General features: G+C 35.2%; 1 long non-coding RNA gene across 6 annotated transcripts in view; it reads left to right on the top strand.

Moving 5' to 3' along the window:
• The window catches only part of LOC144289010 (uncharacterized), a 327654-nt gene that overhangs the window by 171278 nt on the left and 141131 nt on the right, over positions 1–15245 (top strand). Inside the window, exon 7 of one of the 6 annotated variants that reach the window (XR_013357077.1) lies at positions 13163–13177. The exons of the other annotated variants lie outside the window; for them this stretch is intronic. This is a non-coding gene — a long non-coding RNA (uncharacterized LOC144289010). Of the gene's footprint in view, positions 1–13162; positions 13178–15245 lie in introns of those variants that run through there. 6 annotated transcript variants of the gene reach the window in all.

Below are 15245 nucleotides of genomic sequence, written 5' to 3'. Positions count from 1 at the left end.
GCAGTCAAATGAACCGAGACACAAGCATATGTGGAACCTAGATTATGTGATTGAGGGGGCATGACAAATCGATGGGGGAAACTGTTGTTTGTTTGTTTGTTTGAGTGTTTTTTAACTGAGACTAATAGAATTGTTGGGGTTTTTAAAAGATTTATTTATTGTTAGAGAGAGAGAGAGTGCACACATGTGCAGGTGGGAGAGAGGAAGAGGGAGAGAGAGAATCTCAAGCAGACCCCCAGCTGACCATGGAGCACCGTGCAGGGCTTGATTTCATAACCTTGAGATCATGACCTGTGCTGAAATCAAGTTGGGTGCTTAACTGACTGAGCACCCAAGCACCCTATAGCATTATTTTTAAGTGAAAGAATAAAATTATGTCCTTAACCCACCATTCATACACGAAACATACCCCCAAATGGATTAAGATCTTAAATGTAAAAGCTCTATGTAAGAGAATATTTCCATATTGTCAGATGAAGGACACATTTCATGATAAATGAATAAGAAAGTGCAGGTGTTTATTTCTATGATGTTTAAAAGTTCTTTGAGGTATAATAGAGATATAATAAACTGCACATAACAAAGTGTATAATAAATTGAAGTATGTATATACTTGTGATAGCTTACCATAGTCAAGAAAAGAAACATATCATCTGCCCCAAAAGTTTATTAATGCCCCTTTGTAATCCTTCATTCTGATACTCCATGCACAGAACACACACGACCATTCATTTGCTTTCTGTCACCATATATAGTGTCACTAAACAAGCTAACTTGTGCCACATAAACATGCATGTAGATACATACATATACTATAAATCTCTGCATTACAAATCATAAAATAATGTGTACTAAGATAGAGATCCACATTTTACTGGGTAGCACTCATCTGATGCACTCAAGGCAAATCTAAAAACAACTTATTCAATTGATTATGCATAATAACACTTTTCATTTGAATTGAAAAAAATTTACCTGGCACCTAGGAAGCACTTTCACAGGTAAGCCCAGTATATTGTTAAGACTTTTGACTAATTATTTCATATCTCAGTTTTGTGGTTGGAAACAACACACCATCTCAGCCTCCCAATCTGGCAAAAAACAAATAGCTCTAATTCATCAGCTAATGGCTCATTTCTCCACTTTCTTAGGCTTAATCAGACATAGTGCTATATATCTATGGGCTAATGCTGTTTTTAAGATTGATTTTGTGATTTTGGTGTCAGAACTTATAGGATATTCATTTTCTATTCAAGAAGCCATTAAGCTCCTTTACCAGGTCTGATTTATTTACAAATATCTGACTCTAGTTGACTTAGCTAACATTTCTCTTGTCTATATGCTATTTGAGAAGGGGGATCAGATCTTATTCATCTTTGAATGTCCTTACAAGATTAGGTCAGTTCTTTGTACATAATAGGTTAGTCACTTTTTATTGAGTTGAATTAAATAAAACTGAATAGATCATTTTAATAAGACATTGAAACATTGTTTTTAGTGCAGTTCTGTTGCCTTACACTCAAAATGAGCATAATAATTAAAGATTCTGGTCTCCACCAATGTAAGGAAAACCAAAGAATTTAACTGAATGGCTTTTTTAAAGTAAATTCTACCCCCAATGTGGGGCTTGAACTCATGACCCTGAGATCAAGAGTCACATGCTCTACAAATGGAGCCAGCCAGGCACCTCAAAAAGAAAACTTTTTAACTGTTAGCCTTTTGTACATTTTTCTTCTTCCTTCCTTTGGGTTATTGGTTCTCAGAATGGGTTGCACATTAGAATTATTTGAAAGAATTTTGAAAGGTTTCTATGCCCAGGTCATAACCATCTCAATTAAATGAGAATTTGGGGGATGATACTCAATCACCAATAATATTTAAAACTTTAGTGATTCCAATATTTAGTCAATATGAAGAACACTGCTTTAGATGGAGGTGAAGAGTAACTTGACAATCATTCTTCCCCCATCTTTCTTTATTGTATCCTGAAACAACCAACAACCCTCTCACAACTTGAGAAGGTTAGAGAAGCATCTGTTTTAACATGACACTGAACATAAACCACTAAGTTTCCAAAAGTTAAAATGTGGTCCAGGCGAATGGTGAAGGTTGCCCAAAACTGGAGAGTGCTTGGTATTATAACTTGAAGCAACACTTAAAAAAAAAAAAAAAAACCGCAGATTATGCTAAAAATTAATTAAACCTTTATCAGCATATGGAGGTTATAACTTAGAGATTTCTTTTCCTTCCGTCTTCTTTCCTCACTCATTTTGTTCACATGTTCTTGAAGAAAAAGTTATCCATTTACAATGATTCTTCATAAATTACCTTCCGGTTATCATTATTTTGGGCTTTGATTACAGAATTTAAATCTTTTTTTTTCAGAATTTAAATCTTTATTTGGTTTTACATTGTTAATGTAATAGAAAATAGTTCTTTCAAACAGGATAAAGGAAGTTGCCAGAAATAACACCATCTCCTCTAGGTCAAATGAGTTGCCTTGATAACCCTACATGTACATGCTTAGAACAAGAAGTCAGTATACATTATAGATACCAATTATTCATCTTGTGGTTCTGACTTTATTTTTATCTTTCATCTAAACTAGCACATTTATGATATCCTTCATCACTGGAAACTCTAACATTAGTCAAAATGTTTCAAATCATTTTTTAAAAGAAGCTAAAATGCTTCTGACTTATGACAAAGCAATTTTCTTTTTTAAATCACAAGCTAACTTGTAGCACATTTTATGCCATCTTTCTTCCCCCAATTTATCTTGGATATTATTTTTGTATCTCTCCAAAATGAGAACTGATTATAGACAATTTTGCTTTGCTATGATCTGGTTGAAGAAGTAGGTTCTGTATAATCTAGAAACTGGAAAATATAATTTAAAATATTTTTTATTTTTAATTTCAGGAGAAATATACATGAGGAAATTCTTTTAATAGGGGCATTGCTTGCAATTTGTAAGAGCATTAAGTGCTTAGATCAATGGTGCTAAATTCAGCAGTATGTTAATACCTAGATATTTATTCACTTGTATATTTCATGAGCATTTATTAAGCATCTACAATATTGCAGGTATTTCCTCTTGAAGATACAAATATGAATGTGAGAGTCTCTTTCCTAAATTTACAAAACAGCACAGTAAACTGCTTCCTGGTTAGAGCTCACCAAACTTATGGGGGGGGGGGGGGGGAGTTCTTCTGCAACATTGTATACAATCATTTTTGTTTTGTTTCTAAGCATATAAAAAAATGTTTAAAAATAGCATAAGTTTCATATATCATTGTGTTTTATACTTATAGGAAACTGTTATCAGGTTGTTTTATTACGTAAAGATAGTGCCTTTTTAAAAAATAATTTTAGGGCAGCCTGGGTGGCTCAGTGGTCTAGCTGAGATTAGCTGGGCTGGGTTCAGCCCAGGGTGTGATCCTGGAGACCCGGGATCGAGTCCCACATTGGGCTGCCTGCATGGAGTCTGCTTCTCCCTCTGCCTGTGTCTCTGCCTCTCTCTGTGTCTGTCATGAATAAATAAATAAAATCTTTAATTAATTAATTAATTAATTAATTTTTAAAAAACCATTTTAAAAAGCCCGATGCTTTTGCATGGCTCTGGACAGTTGAATCTGCATAAAATCTCCCTCTGGAACTTCATCAATGGAAACAGAATTGTTCCAATACAATAACAATTTGTTTTTTGTACACAGCACATTAGTAGGCATAGAGTAAAACAAACAAGCAACAAACAAACAAAAACACACAGAATATTACTTTCTAAGGTGATCTGAGAACATAAATATTTTAAAACAGTGATTCAGAAGAAACTTCAAAGAAGCTAATACAGACACACTTTGTAAGGATTACAAAGACAACCTTAATCTTAACCCTTATATAGGTGCTTTATGGAGAAAGTTATGCTTGTTATCATAGAGAAGAGATGAGGGTCTGAAGGGGGTTTTACTGATAATACAATTTTACTCGATTATATGTAGCTCAAGGAAGCTCATCTCCCAAGGCAAAATCCGAATTAGGATATTACTCACTTGAAAGAGTTAAATCTTTGGGTCTCTGTGTCTGCTCCCCCACAGGAACAATGAGACTTGTTATTTTCTTATGATCGAAGGATCCCCTGCAGGTTTTACTGACACCTTGTACATCATACAATGTTGGCCCACTATGTCCAGATGCAAAATCAACAAGGGGTCTTCAGATGAGCCAAGACCATGCGCATGCGGTTGGTTGCCAAAAAATCCATGTCTCGAGTCAGATTTTCTGGGTTAGAATCTGTTAGGGCACTATTCTGTGAATGACATGAAAATATACAATGATCACAAGCAGCTCTGAACTTTTGATCAACACCTAACCAGTTAGCAAGGTGATGGAACAGGGAAACAAAAATAGGAATAGCTAATAATTACACAATGAATAACGAATGCCAGGCACTGTTGTAAGGGCTTTGATATCTTAATTGATTTCATCTTAAACACAATCCTGTAAGGTTGGTACTACTGTTACCTTCATTTTTAGATGAGGAGACCGAGGCAAGGAAAGGTCAGGCTTATGCAAGACTTGATTACGTTGTCCAGCTAATAAATGGAAAAACAGGGAATCAAACTTAGGCAGTCTGACTCCAGAGTGTGTGCAAATTAACCACCATGCACTGCTGTCTGTCATAGGAAAAATAGCTAACATCAATCTGCTTCAAAACTAAAAATAAACTGCTTATATTGTGGTGTCAGACATTGGGAACAAGAATAATAATCAAACAAAAGTAATTATGAAGAGATAAAGAAGAGAGAGAGAATTAATTAATAAATACATTATTATGCACCAGGGGATATATAAACTATAGAATAAGTTACTTAATCCTGGAACCCTAGCCAAATGATGACACAAAACTTTAAAACAAATGTCATCTCTGCAGAACTTTAAGAAGGTATAGAGTATCATATAAATCAGTGAAAAGACATTATAGCTCCAAAAGTTTAGGAATTATTTACTTTTGGGAAATGTGTATTTATTTTCTCAATCACAATATTTCTTTGAAAGTTAGCGCATCTCAAAATGGATGAGGAAACAGGATAAGGGCCAAGAAATAGATTTTGATAATAAGAGAGACTTCACTCAGGGTTTGTCTTCCAGTTTATGGAAATTTCCTGTTCTCTTCATTGCTACATGAACTTTATAATCCAGTGGAAAGAAGTCAGACCCTGAAATTGTCTTTACTTTGTCAGGTGACATTTTGTTGTGGCTGGATAAAGCATTTTATTTCCTTGTGATTCAGATTGCCCCTGAGTTAAATGGGGTCAAAGGATCACTGTGTTATATTCTTGCAAAGCATTTTGAAATGGATATATTTTGAGACTTTTAAAAGAAAGAGGGTAGAAAATCCATGAGAGTAACATGATTTCTGTGAGATTTTAGAATGACTTAGACTTGGGGATCATTTAAGTAAATTTAAGCTTTGAATTTTTATTTGATTATGTTATATTTTGACATTATTCAGTTTATGACATAATAGAAACTGGCATTACAAAATATGATGGTCTTCCAGCCCTTCTGCATGAATTAACCTTTGGGGTTGTTATTCCTAGTTATCTCCTTGGGGTCTTTCACTGCTTCTCCAGGGCATTTATACCCTGTTTATGCAGCAGACCCTTTCAACAAAAATATAAGTCATTTCCTGCAGAGTGTACCATCTATTTCTAATCTCTTGCTTATTCCCATGTGCTGCTGAAGACTTTTAAGAAAACCATAATGCAACTTCCCATCCTTCCTCCTATTCTCAAGAGTTAACTCCTGGTAAAACTCCTGCTACATATGCGAGGCCTCAGTGAAAGAAAAACAGCTACACACACACAGCTCCCATCCTTTGAGGTGATAAATGGAGGCAAGATGCAAGGCTAGTGAGAAAGACAACCTTTCTTACTAGACAGTGGCCATGGTTTCAAGTCCTGTTAGCACTATCAGGACACATCTTTTTGAGTAAAGGGAGAGGAAACTGAGATTATTTTAAGATGGAAACTATTGCCTGACTGAAGGAATGTTAAGAAGTGGAGCGGGGGACGGGGGGGGGGGGAATAGATTTATTCAGAAAATTCACACTTCAATGAGGTTAGAAAGTAACAAAAGGCCAGGCTTCTAGTGATTTAAGTTATTCTGTATTCTTCTTCCAAAATCTGTTTACCCCCAGTATATTTCACTGAACCTATCCGACATCTCAGTGTATCATACACTACAAAGCTCCACACAGTGTAGGGGTCAAGGGCAGGCCATCCCAAGAGGGGCCATATTGGCATAAAGATGATTTTGAGTAAAAAAAAAAAAAAAAAAAGCAGTCAAAACCCATCAGGTTCAGGAAAAGCTCCCCCACAACCACCTAAAAACAATTTAGATAAGGGACCTGTTGCAAGAAGAGAGTTATCACCATAGATAACTGCATTATGCTACGCACTGGCCTAGTAGAGAGGGAGAAATCTAGCTAGGCCTGTTTGATCAAAGTCCTCTGTGCTCCCTAGTTTCTGCTGGCCCAAGGAACATTTGTTTACCAAATATTCACTCTCTTTCATCTTCCTGTGAATTGCATTAGATTCTTTGAAGTCTCTGACCCCTACCCACTTTTCCTTGGTTCCGGATGACAAATAAACCTCATTTTGTCCTATTCTCTTGGGAATTTCCATATCCTTGTGGATTCCCTGTACATACAAAATTGAATTTGATTTGCTTCTGTTAATCTGCCTCATGTCAATTTAATTCTTAATCCAGTTCTAGAAAGATTTTGAAGGGGCCAGGAGATTCTTGCTCCCTGATACAGGTTTATTTATTTTTTAATCTGCTATAATTCTGAGTTTGATTTTGTTCCTAAAACTTTCTATTACAGTTATCTTCATCTCATATTATTTTGTTATTTACATGTAGTGATTTAACCAGTTCATTCATCATTCTTTCTCATTAGGTCTGTTCCTTCTCCCTCTCCTCCTCCTGCTCCCCTTTTTCTTTCTATTTGTCAGTCCTTCCTTCCTTCCTTCCTCCCTCCCTTGCCTTCCCTCCCTCATTCCCTCCTTTTTTCTTTCCTTCTTTCTTTCTTTCCTTCCTTCCTTTTTCTCTTCCTCCTCCTCCTCCTTCACTTCCTCTTTTTTCTTCTCCCTCTTCTTCCTCCTCCCTTTTCTTTCTTTTCTTTTTTAATTTATTTATTCATGACAGAGAGAGAGAGAAAGAGAGAGAGAGGCAGAGGCACAGGCAGAGGGAGAAGCAGGCTCCATGCAGGGAGCCCAACGTGGGACTCGATCCTGAGTCTCCAGGATCACACCCGGGCTGAAGGCAGCGCTAAACCCCTGAGCCACCCTGGCTGCCCCCTCCTTCCTTTTCTAAGCCAAATGCCCTTTTGAATGAGTGGATTAAACAAAATATCCTTATCTGTCTGCATGCTTTTCTGAAATCTTCTATCATATTCATCACACAAGTTAAAACATAAAAATAAATAAATAAATAAATGTTTCTAAGAGGCTTTTTAAAAAAACTGTATACTCTTTTATAGGCTACATACACTATAGAAATCAGTATAATTTCATGGTTTTATTTAAATAACATTTTTGAAAAAGAAAACTTTGATTGATTTTATTTTTGTGTACTCTTTAAAAATGCTGGTTGAAGGAGTTTGAGAAGACACAAATCTGAGCTGAGACAATATAGTGGAGTAATTGAAAGAAGGCATTTTGAAGTCAGAAAGCCCAGTGTACAGATCCCTGTTTAGTAGGTTATTTTACATCTCTAATCCCCTGGTTCCTCAGTTGTAAGGTGAACATAATAATGTGCCTACTTGTTAAGATCATTACCATGGTTAAATAATGAGGCTAAGTTTTTTTGCAAGATGTCTAGCATGTAGCAATGAATCAATTAATTGCAGTTATTGTTTGTAGTTGCATAGTATTGCCTATCAATTCTTTTCTTTTTTGTTTTTCTTTTCTTTAGTTACCAACAAAAACAACAAAATTAAAATAGTTCCTTGTGTTCCATATGTTGCAGTGGAGATGCTAGGAATAAATGAATGGCAAGGCCTATTGGAAGATTCAGAATTTGGTGGTTCTTTTTGATGGTATTTAAACACTGCAGATGAAAACAGAAGGGAGATTTAGAGACACTTACTCAACTGGGAGTTTAGAAGACATTAAGTATCACAGGAGTAGAAGCAGAGATAAACAGACCTGGGAGTAAAATCCACAAATGGTTTGTAAGAACTATTACAATAAAAGCAAATTAAAAACACAAAAAGATTGAAAACCATATGACTGTGTAAAAGTGTGCACACATGGGTATGTATGAGGAAGAGGGAACAGGAATAAAGAAATGAGGCAATAGCTATTTAATAATACTTTATGGATTTTTTTTATTGTCATTAAATGTATGGCCCAGTCAACATTATACAGTGGTGCAATTTTTTTCATGTGGTTTCCTTTTTCAAAAGTGTACTGCACCTTCATATTACCCATTAGTTTAAAATAATCTGAGTCTTGCGGGCTTCTTCCCTGATTCTCAACACTACAGTGACTAACAGGCAGTCACAGACCCTCCCTTTAGTTCTTCCGCCATCCTTGCCATTCTGTGCATCTCTCATCCTTGACAGAACATCTATGCCTTTGTTAAAGGTAGCATTTAAACGTCAAATGCCTTCCTTCCAACTAATACTCCTATCTAGATTGACATCTGCCTTCCCTGGGATATCTTTTTAAAAACAATCATATTTTTAGCTTTTACTTGTTAGAATCTATTATTTTTGCTTTCTATTTCTTTATGCTTTCTGCTTTTTAAAAAAAGATCTCATTGATTTATTTAGAGAAAGAGAGTGCAATTGAGGGAAGGAGAGAGAAGGGAGAAGGAAGCGAGGGAGTAACGGGGAAAGGAAAGAATCTGAAGCAGATTCCATGCTGACTGCAGAGCCTGAATGGATCTCTGGCTTGAACTCATGACCCTGAGATCATGACCACGAGATCATGACCTGAACTGAAACCAAGAGTCAGTAGCTCAACTGACTGAGCCACTCACTAATTGGATATTAAGCTTTTTAAGATAAAGGGTCTTACTTCCTGCTTCAGTTTTATCTTCCACAGTAATATAAAGAGAAGTAGCTCAATAATTGTTGATTGGCCAGCATTTCCCAGTTTTTAATGTCTTCACATTTGTATTATTTTTTAGTCATTTACATGATTGTATCTATTCATCAGTTCACCAACACAAAAATACAATTAATACTACTCATATTTACAATATATTATTTGCAGTTTTTTAAAAAAAATCCTTTCTTCTAGGGAGTTTTTTCATTTAACATTCTTACTCATGTGTCTTCCATGAATTCAAAAGATAATGTTTCTTTTTCAATCACAAAGACCTCCTTTGCTCAGCTAATTAGGTCCTCTTGATTATCCTTTGAAACCTAACATCCATGTTAGAAGTTAAAGAATATTTTGTTCTCATTTATTCTACTAGGTTCTCCTTCATTAGTTTAATTTTGGATGCATTCTTGCAGTGAAACTCTTTGATCTTTAGTCATGGTTTATTAAATCTCTCTTCTGAAATGCCCCATCCCTTCATCTTATATCCTGGTACCATTCCAAATCATGTTTAACTTTCGAGATCCATTTCAAATATCATGTACTACATGACACCATTCACAATTCATTTCTCTCTCTTTCTGACTTCTTCAGTCCTCTGATTTCATCTGTACCATCGAACATCACGTTTTGCTTTTTATTCATTCAAATTCATTGAGCACCTTTCACTTGTTGGGCACTGTATCATGCCATAGAGATGCAAAGATAAATGACTCAGGATCTCTGCCTTCAAAGATGTTGCAGCTAATAGAGAAGACAAAACATTAGATGATGGATTTAGTAATGTAACTAGCCATAATAGTACAGGAAACCAGAGAGAGGATTTTCTGGGCCCCAGAAAAGTGTATCTAATAAGCCAACATTTAAACCAAACCTTAAAAAGTGTGTATGGAATTGGAGAAGTTAGTGGAAGATTTCAGTTAGTGAGGAATGCTTAGAGGAGACAGAGAGAAGCAGTTCTGAATGATGACAGGCCCAGGATGTTTAATGGAGTAAGGAGCTAATGTACAGAGAAGGTGTGCTTGAACTGTGGTCTAAGACTGTTTGAAGTCTGCTCCCTTAGAATGATAACAAAATTTAATGTAAAGAAGGAGCCTCTAGAGCATATCGTTAGCTTGAAATTTAATTTTTTTCAAATGAGCCCATACAGTTTGGGATAGGACTTGCATTCATTTTATAGTTTAACATATTAAGAATTATTGCATGGAATGAAGCCTAGGGAGCATTTAGTAATAAATTAGTAGTAAACAGATTTCTGTTATTATGCTGTGATTAAACACATTGCTTAATTGAATCTACTAGTCAATATTTTGGAGGCTACTGTGATGGAGCCAGGTAACTTTAAAATAAACACATTAGTTATTATTGACTTATATACTCGAATTTTGTAAATGACACTAGTGCTTGATAAGTTGCTAAGTCTAGGCCATGGATGCATTCAACTACTTTAATTTGAACCATTAATGAATCAAGCATAAGTTTTAAAATTCATTATTCTATGCATCCTGTTGAATCTTTTATAATAAATGAACTATGTATAAAAAAGTTACCAATAATTTCAGTATAAGAATTTTATGTTTTACCTCTCTTCCAATTTCTACTAGAGGGTTACCAATGAATTCTTTAAAGTCAAGCCCATTGTACAGCTTGGTGGTTATCAAATCATCTTTCCTGTTCCTATTCAGCTTAATATTTGTGAATTGCTTGATAATACAATGAGTATCATACCTATGTCTGAATAAGCCCAAAAGGAATAAATATTATATTGGGCAAAAACAAATCAAGGAGATTATTTTTAAGAAGAATATGGAGGCCTGCAGTCAGAATTAAAAATATCATACTCAGATACTGTGCTTGGGGAAGGTCTACTCTGATAGCAATTATTATTTAAAAAAAAAAAAAAAAGATCTTAGTTGTCTATAAGCTCAGCATGAACAAAAAAATTGCAACTGAATGCTTAAAACATAGTAATGCACATTAATTTATTGTTAAGCCACAAGAATAGGAGGGCAGTATTTGGATCAATGAAGGTAATAGACCCATTTTCCCATTGTTCACTGCCAATGTTAGACCACTTGTGGGCTATTCAAGTGCAGATGGTTCATCTTACATTTAAAAGATGGTAAAGAACTATTGGTGGAAATGCAAGCTGGTGCAGCCACTCTGGAAAACAGTATAAATGTTTCTCAAAAAGTTGAAAACAGAACTATCCTATGATCCAGCAATTGCACTACTAGGTATTTACCCTAAAGATACAAATGTAGTGATTCAAAGGGGCACCTGCATCCCAATGCTTATAGCAGTAATATCCACAATAGCCAAACTATGGAAAGAGCCCAGATGTTGTCTATCCACAGATGAATGGATAGAGAAGATATGACATATATACACAATGGAATACTACTCAACCATCAAAAAAAAAAAAAAAAAGAAATCTTGCCATTTGCAATGATGTGGATGGAACTAGAGGGTATTATGCTAAGCAAAATAAGTCAATCAGAGAAAGACAATTATATGATCTCATTTGTATGTGGAATTTAAGAAACAAAGCAGAGATCATAGGGGAAGAGAGGAAAAACCAAAACAAGAGAAAATCAGAGAGGAAGACAAACCATAAAAGATTCTTAATAATTGGAAACAAGCTGAGGGTTGCTGGAGGGGAGGGGGTTGGGGAGATGGGGTAACTGGGTGATGGGCATTAAGGAGGGCACATGACGTAATGAGCACTGGGTGGTATATAAGACTGATGAAGTACTGAACTCTACCTCTGAAACTAATAATACATTTTATGTCAATTAATTGAATTTAAATTTAAAAATAAAAAATGATGGTAAAGAATTTATAAATTATAAAATACAAAACAAAGAAAATTTTTAATGTTCAATGTGGAAAAAAATAACAGAAACATGATAGGAGTTTTTATAAAGGAATTATTTGTATCAATTGTTGCTTAAAGACTAATAAAATTAAACGATGGATGTTACAAAGACACATTTCATCTTCATGGACAGGTTGACCCAAAATTAGAGTAAGGAATGGGTTTTATAAAGAGGCCTGTTCTCAATCACCAAAAGGTTTTTAACAATCCAGGTGAAGTTCTAGTAGAGATTCATTTGTGATGAAATTGGACCAGATGACCAAAAATATTGTCTTCAGTGTTCAGGTTTGGAGACTATGACTGCTATAAAGCAAATTAAGATGTATTCCAGATATGGGCACCTGGGTTCTCAGTGGGTGAGAATCTGCCTTCATTCAGCTCAGGGCTTGATCCCTGGGCCCTGGGATCAAGTCCTGCATCAGGTTCCCCACAGGGAGCCTGCTTCTCCCTCTGCCTATGTCTCTGCCTCTCTCTCTGTGTCTTTCATGAATAAATAAATAAAATCTTTTTAAAAAATGTATTTTGGATATACTAATGCAGTTTTTTTTTTTGAGGCTATGCTCTTAGATTTGTCTTCACAGTGAAAGGTGATAGATTTGTTATAAAAACATTAATTATATTGAACTTCTTATATTTTATTTTTCCTATCACATTATTTATTATGCACCCAGAGAAATGCACCATACACTTTCTAAGTATTATAATTAATCCAAACAACATGTCTACAAGGTACAAATTACTAGTTTCATTTGGGATTAAGGAAAATTGGCTTAACGAAGTCTAGATAACTTGCCTAAAATCACACAGCTGGTAAATAACACAGAGATATTATTCCAAGCAAATCAATAAAAGAATAAACTTGGAAGTGATACAGCATAATGATTTCAAGTAAAGGTGGCTGGGACTCAGTCATTGCTTTGAAAACCCCAAAGACTTCCTCTTTCAATATGTAGGGGTGGCTAGATCAGATTCATATTTCACTGAGGAAGACTTCAGAAAGCCAAATTATGGACAAACAGATAAACATTCTGGAAATATTCACAACAATACTCCCTCTTCTTAGGCACTTTGGAAAAAATAATTTGTTGCTATTTTATTTATTTACCAAGAGAAATTATGGTTATGAAGTGTTGAAGTAGGGGATAACCAATACATTATCTCTTGCTAGATTATTAGTTCCATATGCTGAATGACTTAAAAAAGAATTGAAGACAGATCAACATGAAAATCATGGACATGCTTGGAGACCATGACATCTGAGGAAGAGGAGTTAGATAACTCAAGCTTTTAATGGTATCACTCTAAGATAACTGTGCTTTCATTCCAATTGACAATCTTATATATATTTACAAACTTAATTTGCTTACCAAAAAAGTATTGTGGCCAAGTCTTCAATCCTTTTTTTTTAAGTCATGGACAACCCATGTTCTAATCCATTGTGTTAAATTATAAATCTCAGAGGACAAACATACAACTCCTATTTAGTATAGCTTCTAAGTACTAATCAGAGTTAAAGTTTGTCTGGTTCCAAAGCCCAGTAAAAGCCATATGAGTCAAGGATAATGTCATTATAAACTATTTATGCTGAATTAAAGAATATTTACTTTGGGTACAACCATAAATTCTTAAACTGATAATTTCAAGGGGGAGATAGAAACCTCTAAGTCACTAATGTGACAATAAGAATGAACTTGGATGATCAAACCAGGGAATTAAAAAAAAAAAAAAAAGGCAGATCTTTTAGAAGCACCATAAATTATGTTGTTAAATTGTGGCTGGGTTCTAATGCAAATCTAGGTTACCCAGGCATAAAAGACAGCAGCAATTGGCAAACACTGTGTTATTTATTTTCTGGATAAGCCATCTATCAAACTCTTTTATCCCCAGTGAAATGCACTCACACACCATGGAAAGAAAGAAATTGGTTAGTGATGGAGTATAACCCTGGGAACTTCTTTTCTGAACTTTAGTAGAATCAACTAAGTATCAAAGTTCTCTGCAAATTCACAGTCGCTTGCTTGTCTAAATGAAACAAGAGGGAGATATTCATTTGGTTGCTAAGCAGAGAAAGTGGTTACTGAAATGTTTCATGACCTGTTTGATGAGTCTGTCAGGTGTCTTCTCTGAATCCACTGCCATAAAGTACATCAATTTAAACCTCAACGTCACAGAAATGGCAACTCATCATGAAAATTGTCAATTCTTTCAAATCTCAAAAGAAGAAAAAAATGCATGGAGATACTGTATTTTAGAGGTACCTGAGCCCACTAATCAATAGTAAGGGGGCACCTGGGTGGTGTAGTCAGTTAAGCATCTGACTCTTGGTTTTGGCTCAGGTCGTGATCTCAAGATCCTGCGATCGAGCCTGCCTGGACCCCCAAAGTCAGGCTCCATGCTCAGCATGAAGTCTGCTTAGATTCACATTCCCTTTCTCTCTGTCCCTCCTCCTTATTCATCCCCCTCAAATAAATAAAATTTTTTTTTAAATGGGACTTTTCCAAAGTCTGGAGCAGAGGGATTTGGAAATAGCATTTCAAATCAGAGAACTTGTGGTTTATATGTTATTCCAAAAAAAGAAAACTACATTTCTTTATCATAATTTTATTTATTTAATAATTAACAGAAGATTTAGGAGGGATTGTGAGTATATATCTTAATCCACAATCTTGAAGGCACAAGAAATGTATTATTATTTTCTTTAAATCAATGTAATTTGATTTGAACCTCTATTCAGACATTTGGTGGAAATGTAAATAAATTTGAGGGCTATTACCCTTTCCTTACCTCCATCATAACATAGGGATCCAGAATCACCTGGTACCAGGAGAAGAGGCAAGTGCCCTTCACATGAATCTATTATGTATGATTGCTACTGGTTTAATACTTACCCAAGTTTATAGAGTCACCAGGAGGTTGTTGCTTTTCTATGTCCTTTGCCACATTGCCAAATCTGAAATTCAGAATCTTGATTGGACCTGAGAATGCCAGTGCCCTGCAATCACTCTCGAGGAAAGGGAGCATAATCACTCCTTATAAAGGATACAAATACTAAAGAAAAAACACCACCTGGTATAGCAAAACACAGCAAAAACCAGACATGAATAAATGTATCAGTACATCATTCCTACAACAGAAGTTTTGTCTAAAGTTTTTGCTTAAGGTCCAGAGTTTTTTTTTTTTTTTTTTTAACTTCTATTTAAAATAACTTTGAATTTACAGAAAAGCTGCAAAATAGTAGCTCCCATATGGCC

Source organism: Canis aureus, chromosome 18 (assembly GCF_053574225.1).
Source record: "Canis aureus isolate CA01 chromosome 18, VMU_Caureus_v.1.0, whole genome shotgun sequence".
In the NCBI taxonomy this organism is placed as follows: domain Eukaryota; kingdom Metazoa; phylum Chordata; class Mammalia; order Carnivora; family Canidae; genus Canis; species Canis aureus.
The sequence above is the reverse complement of the archived record's forward strand: the minus strand, read 5'-3'. Positions and strand labels throughout refer to the sequence as shown.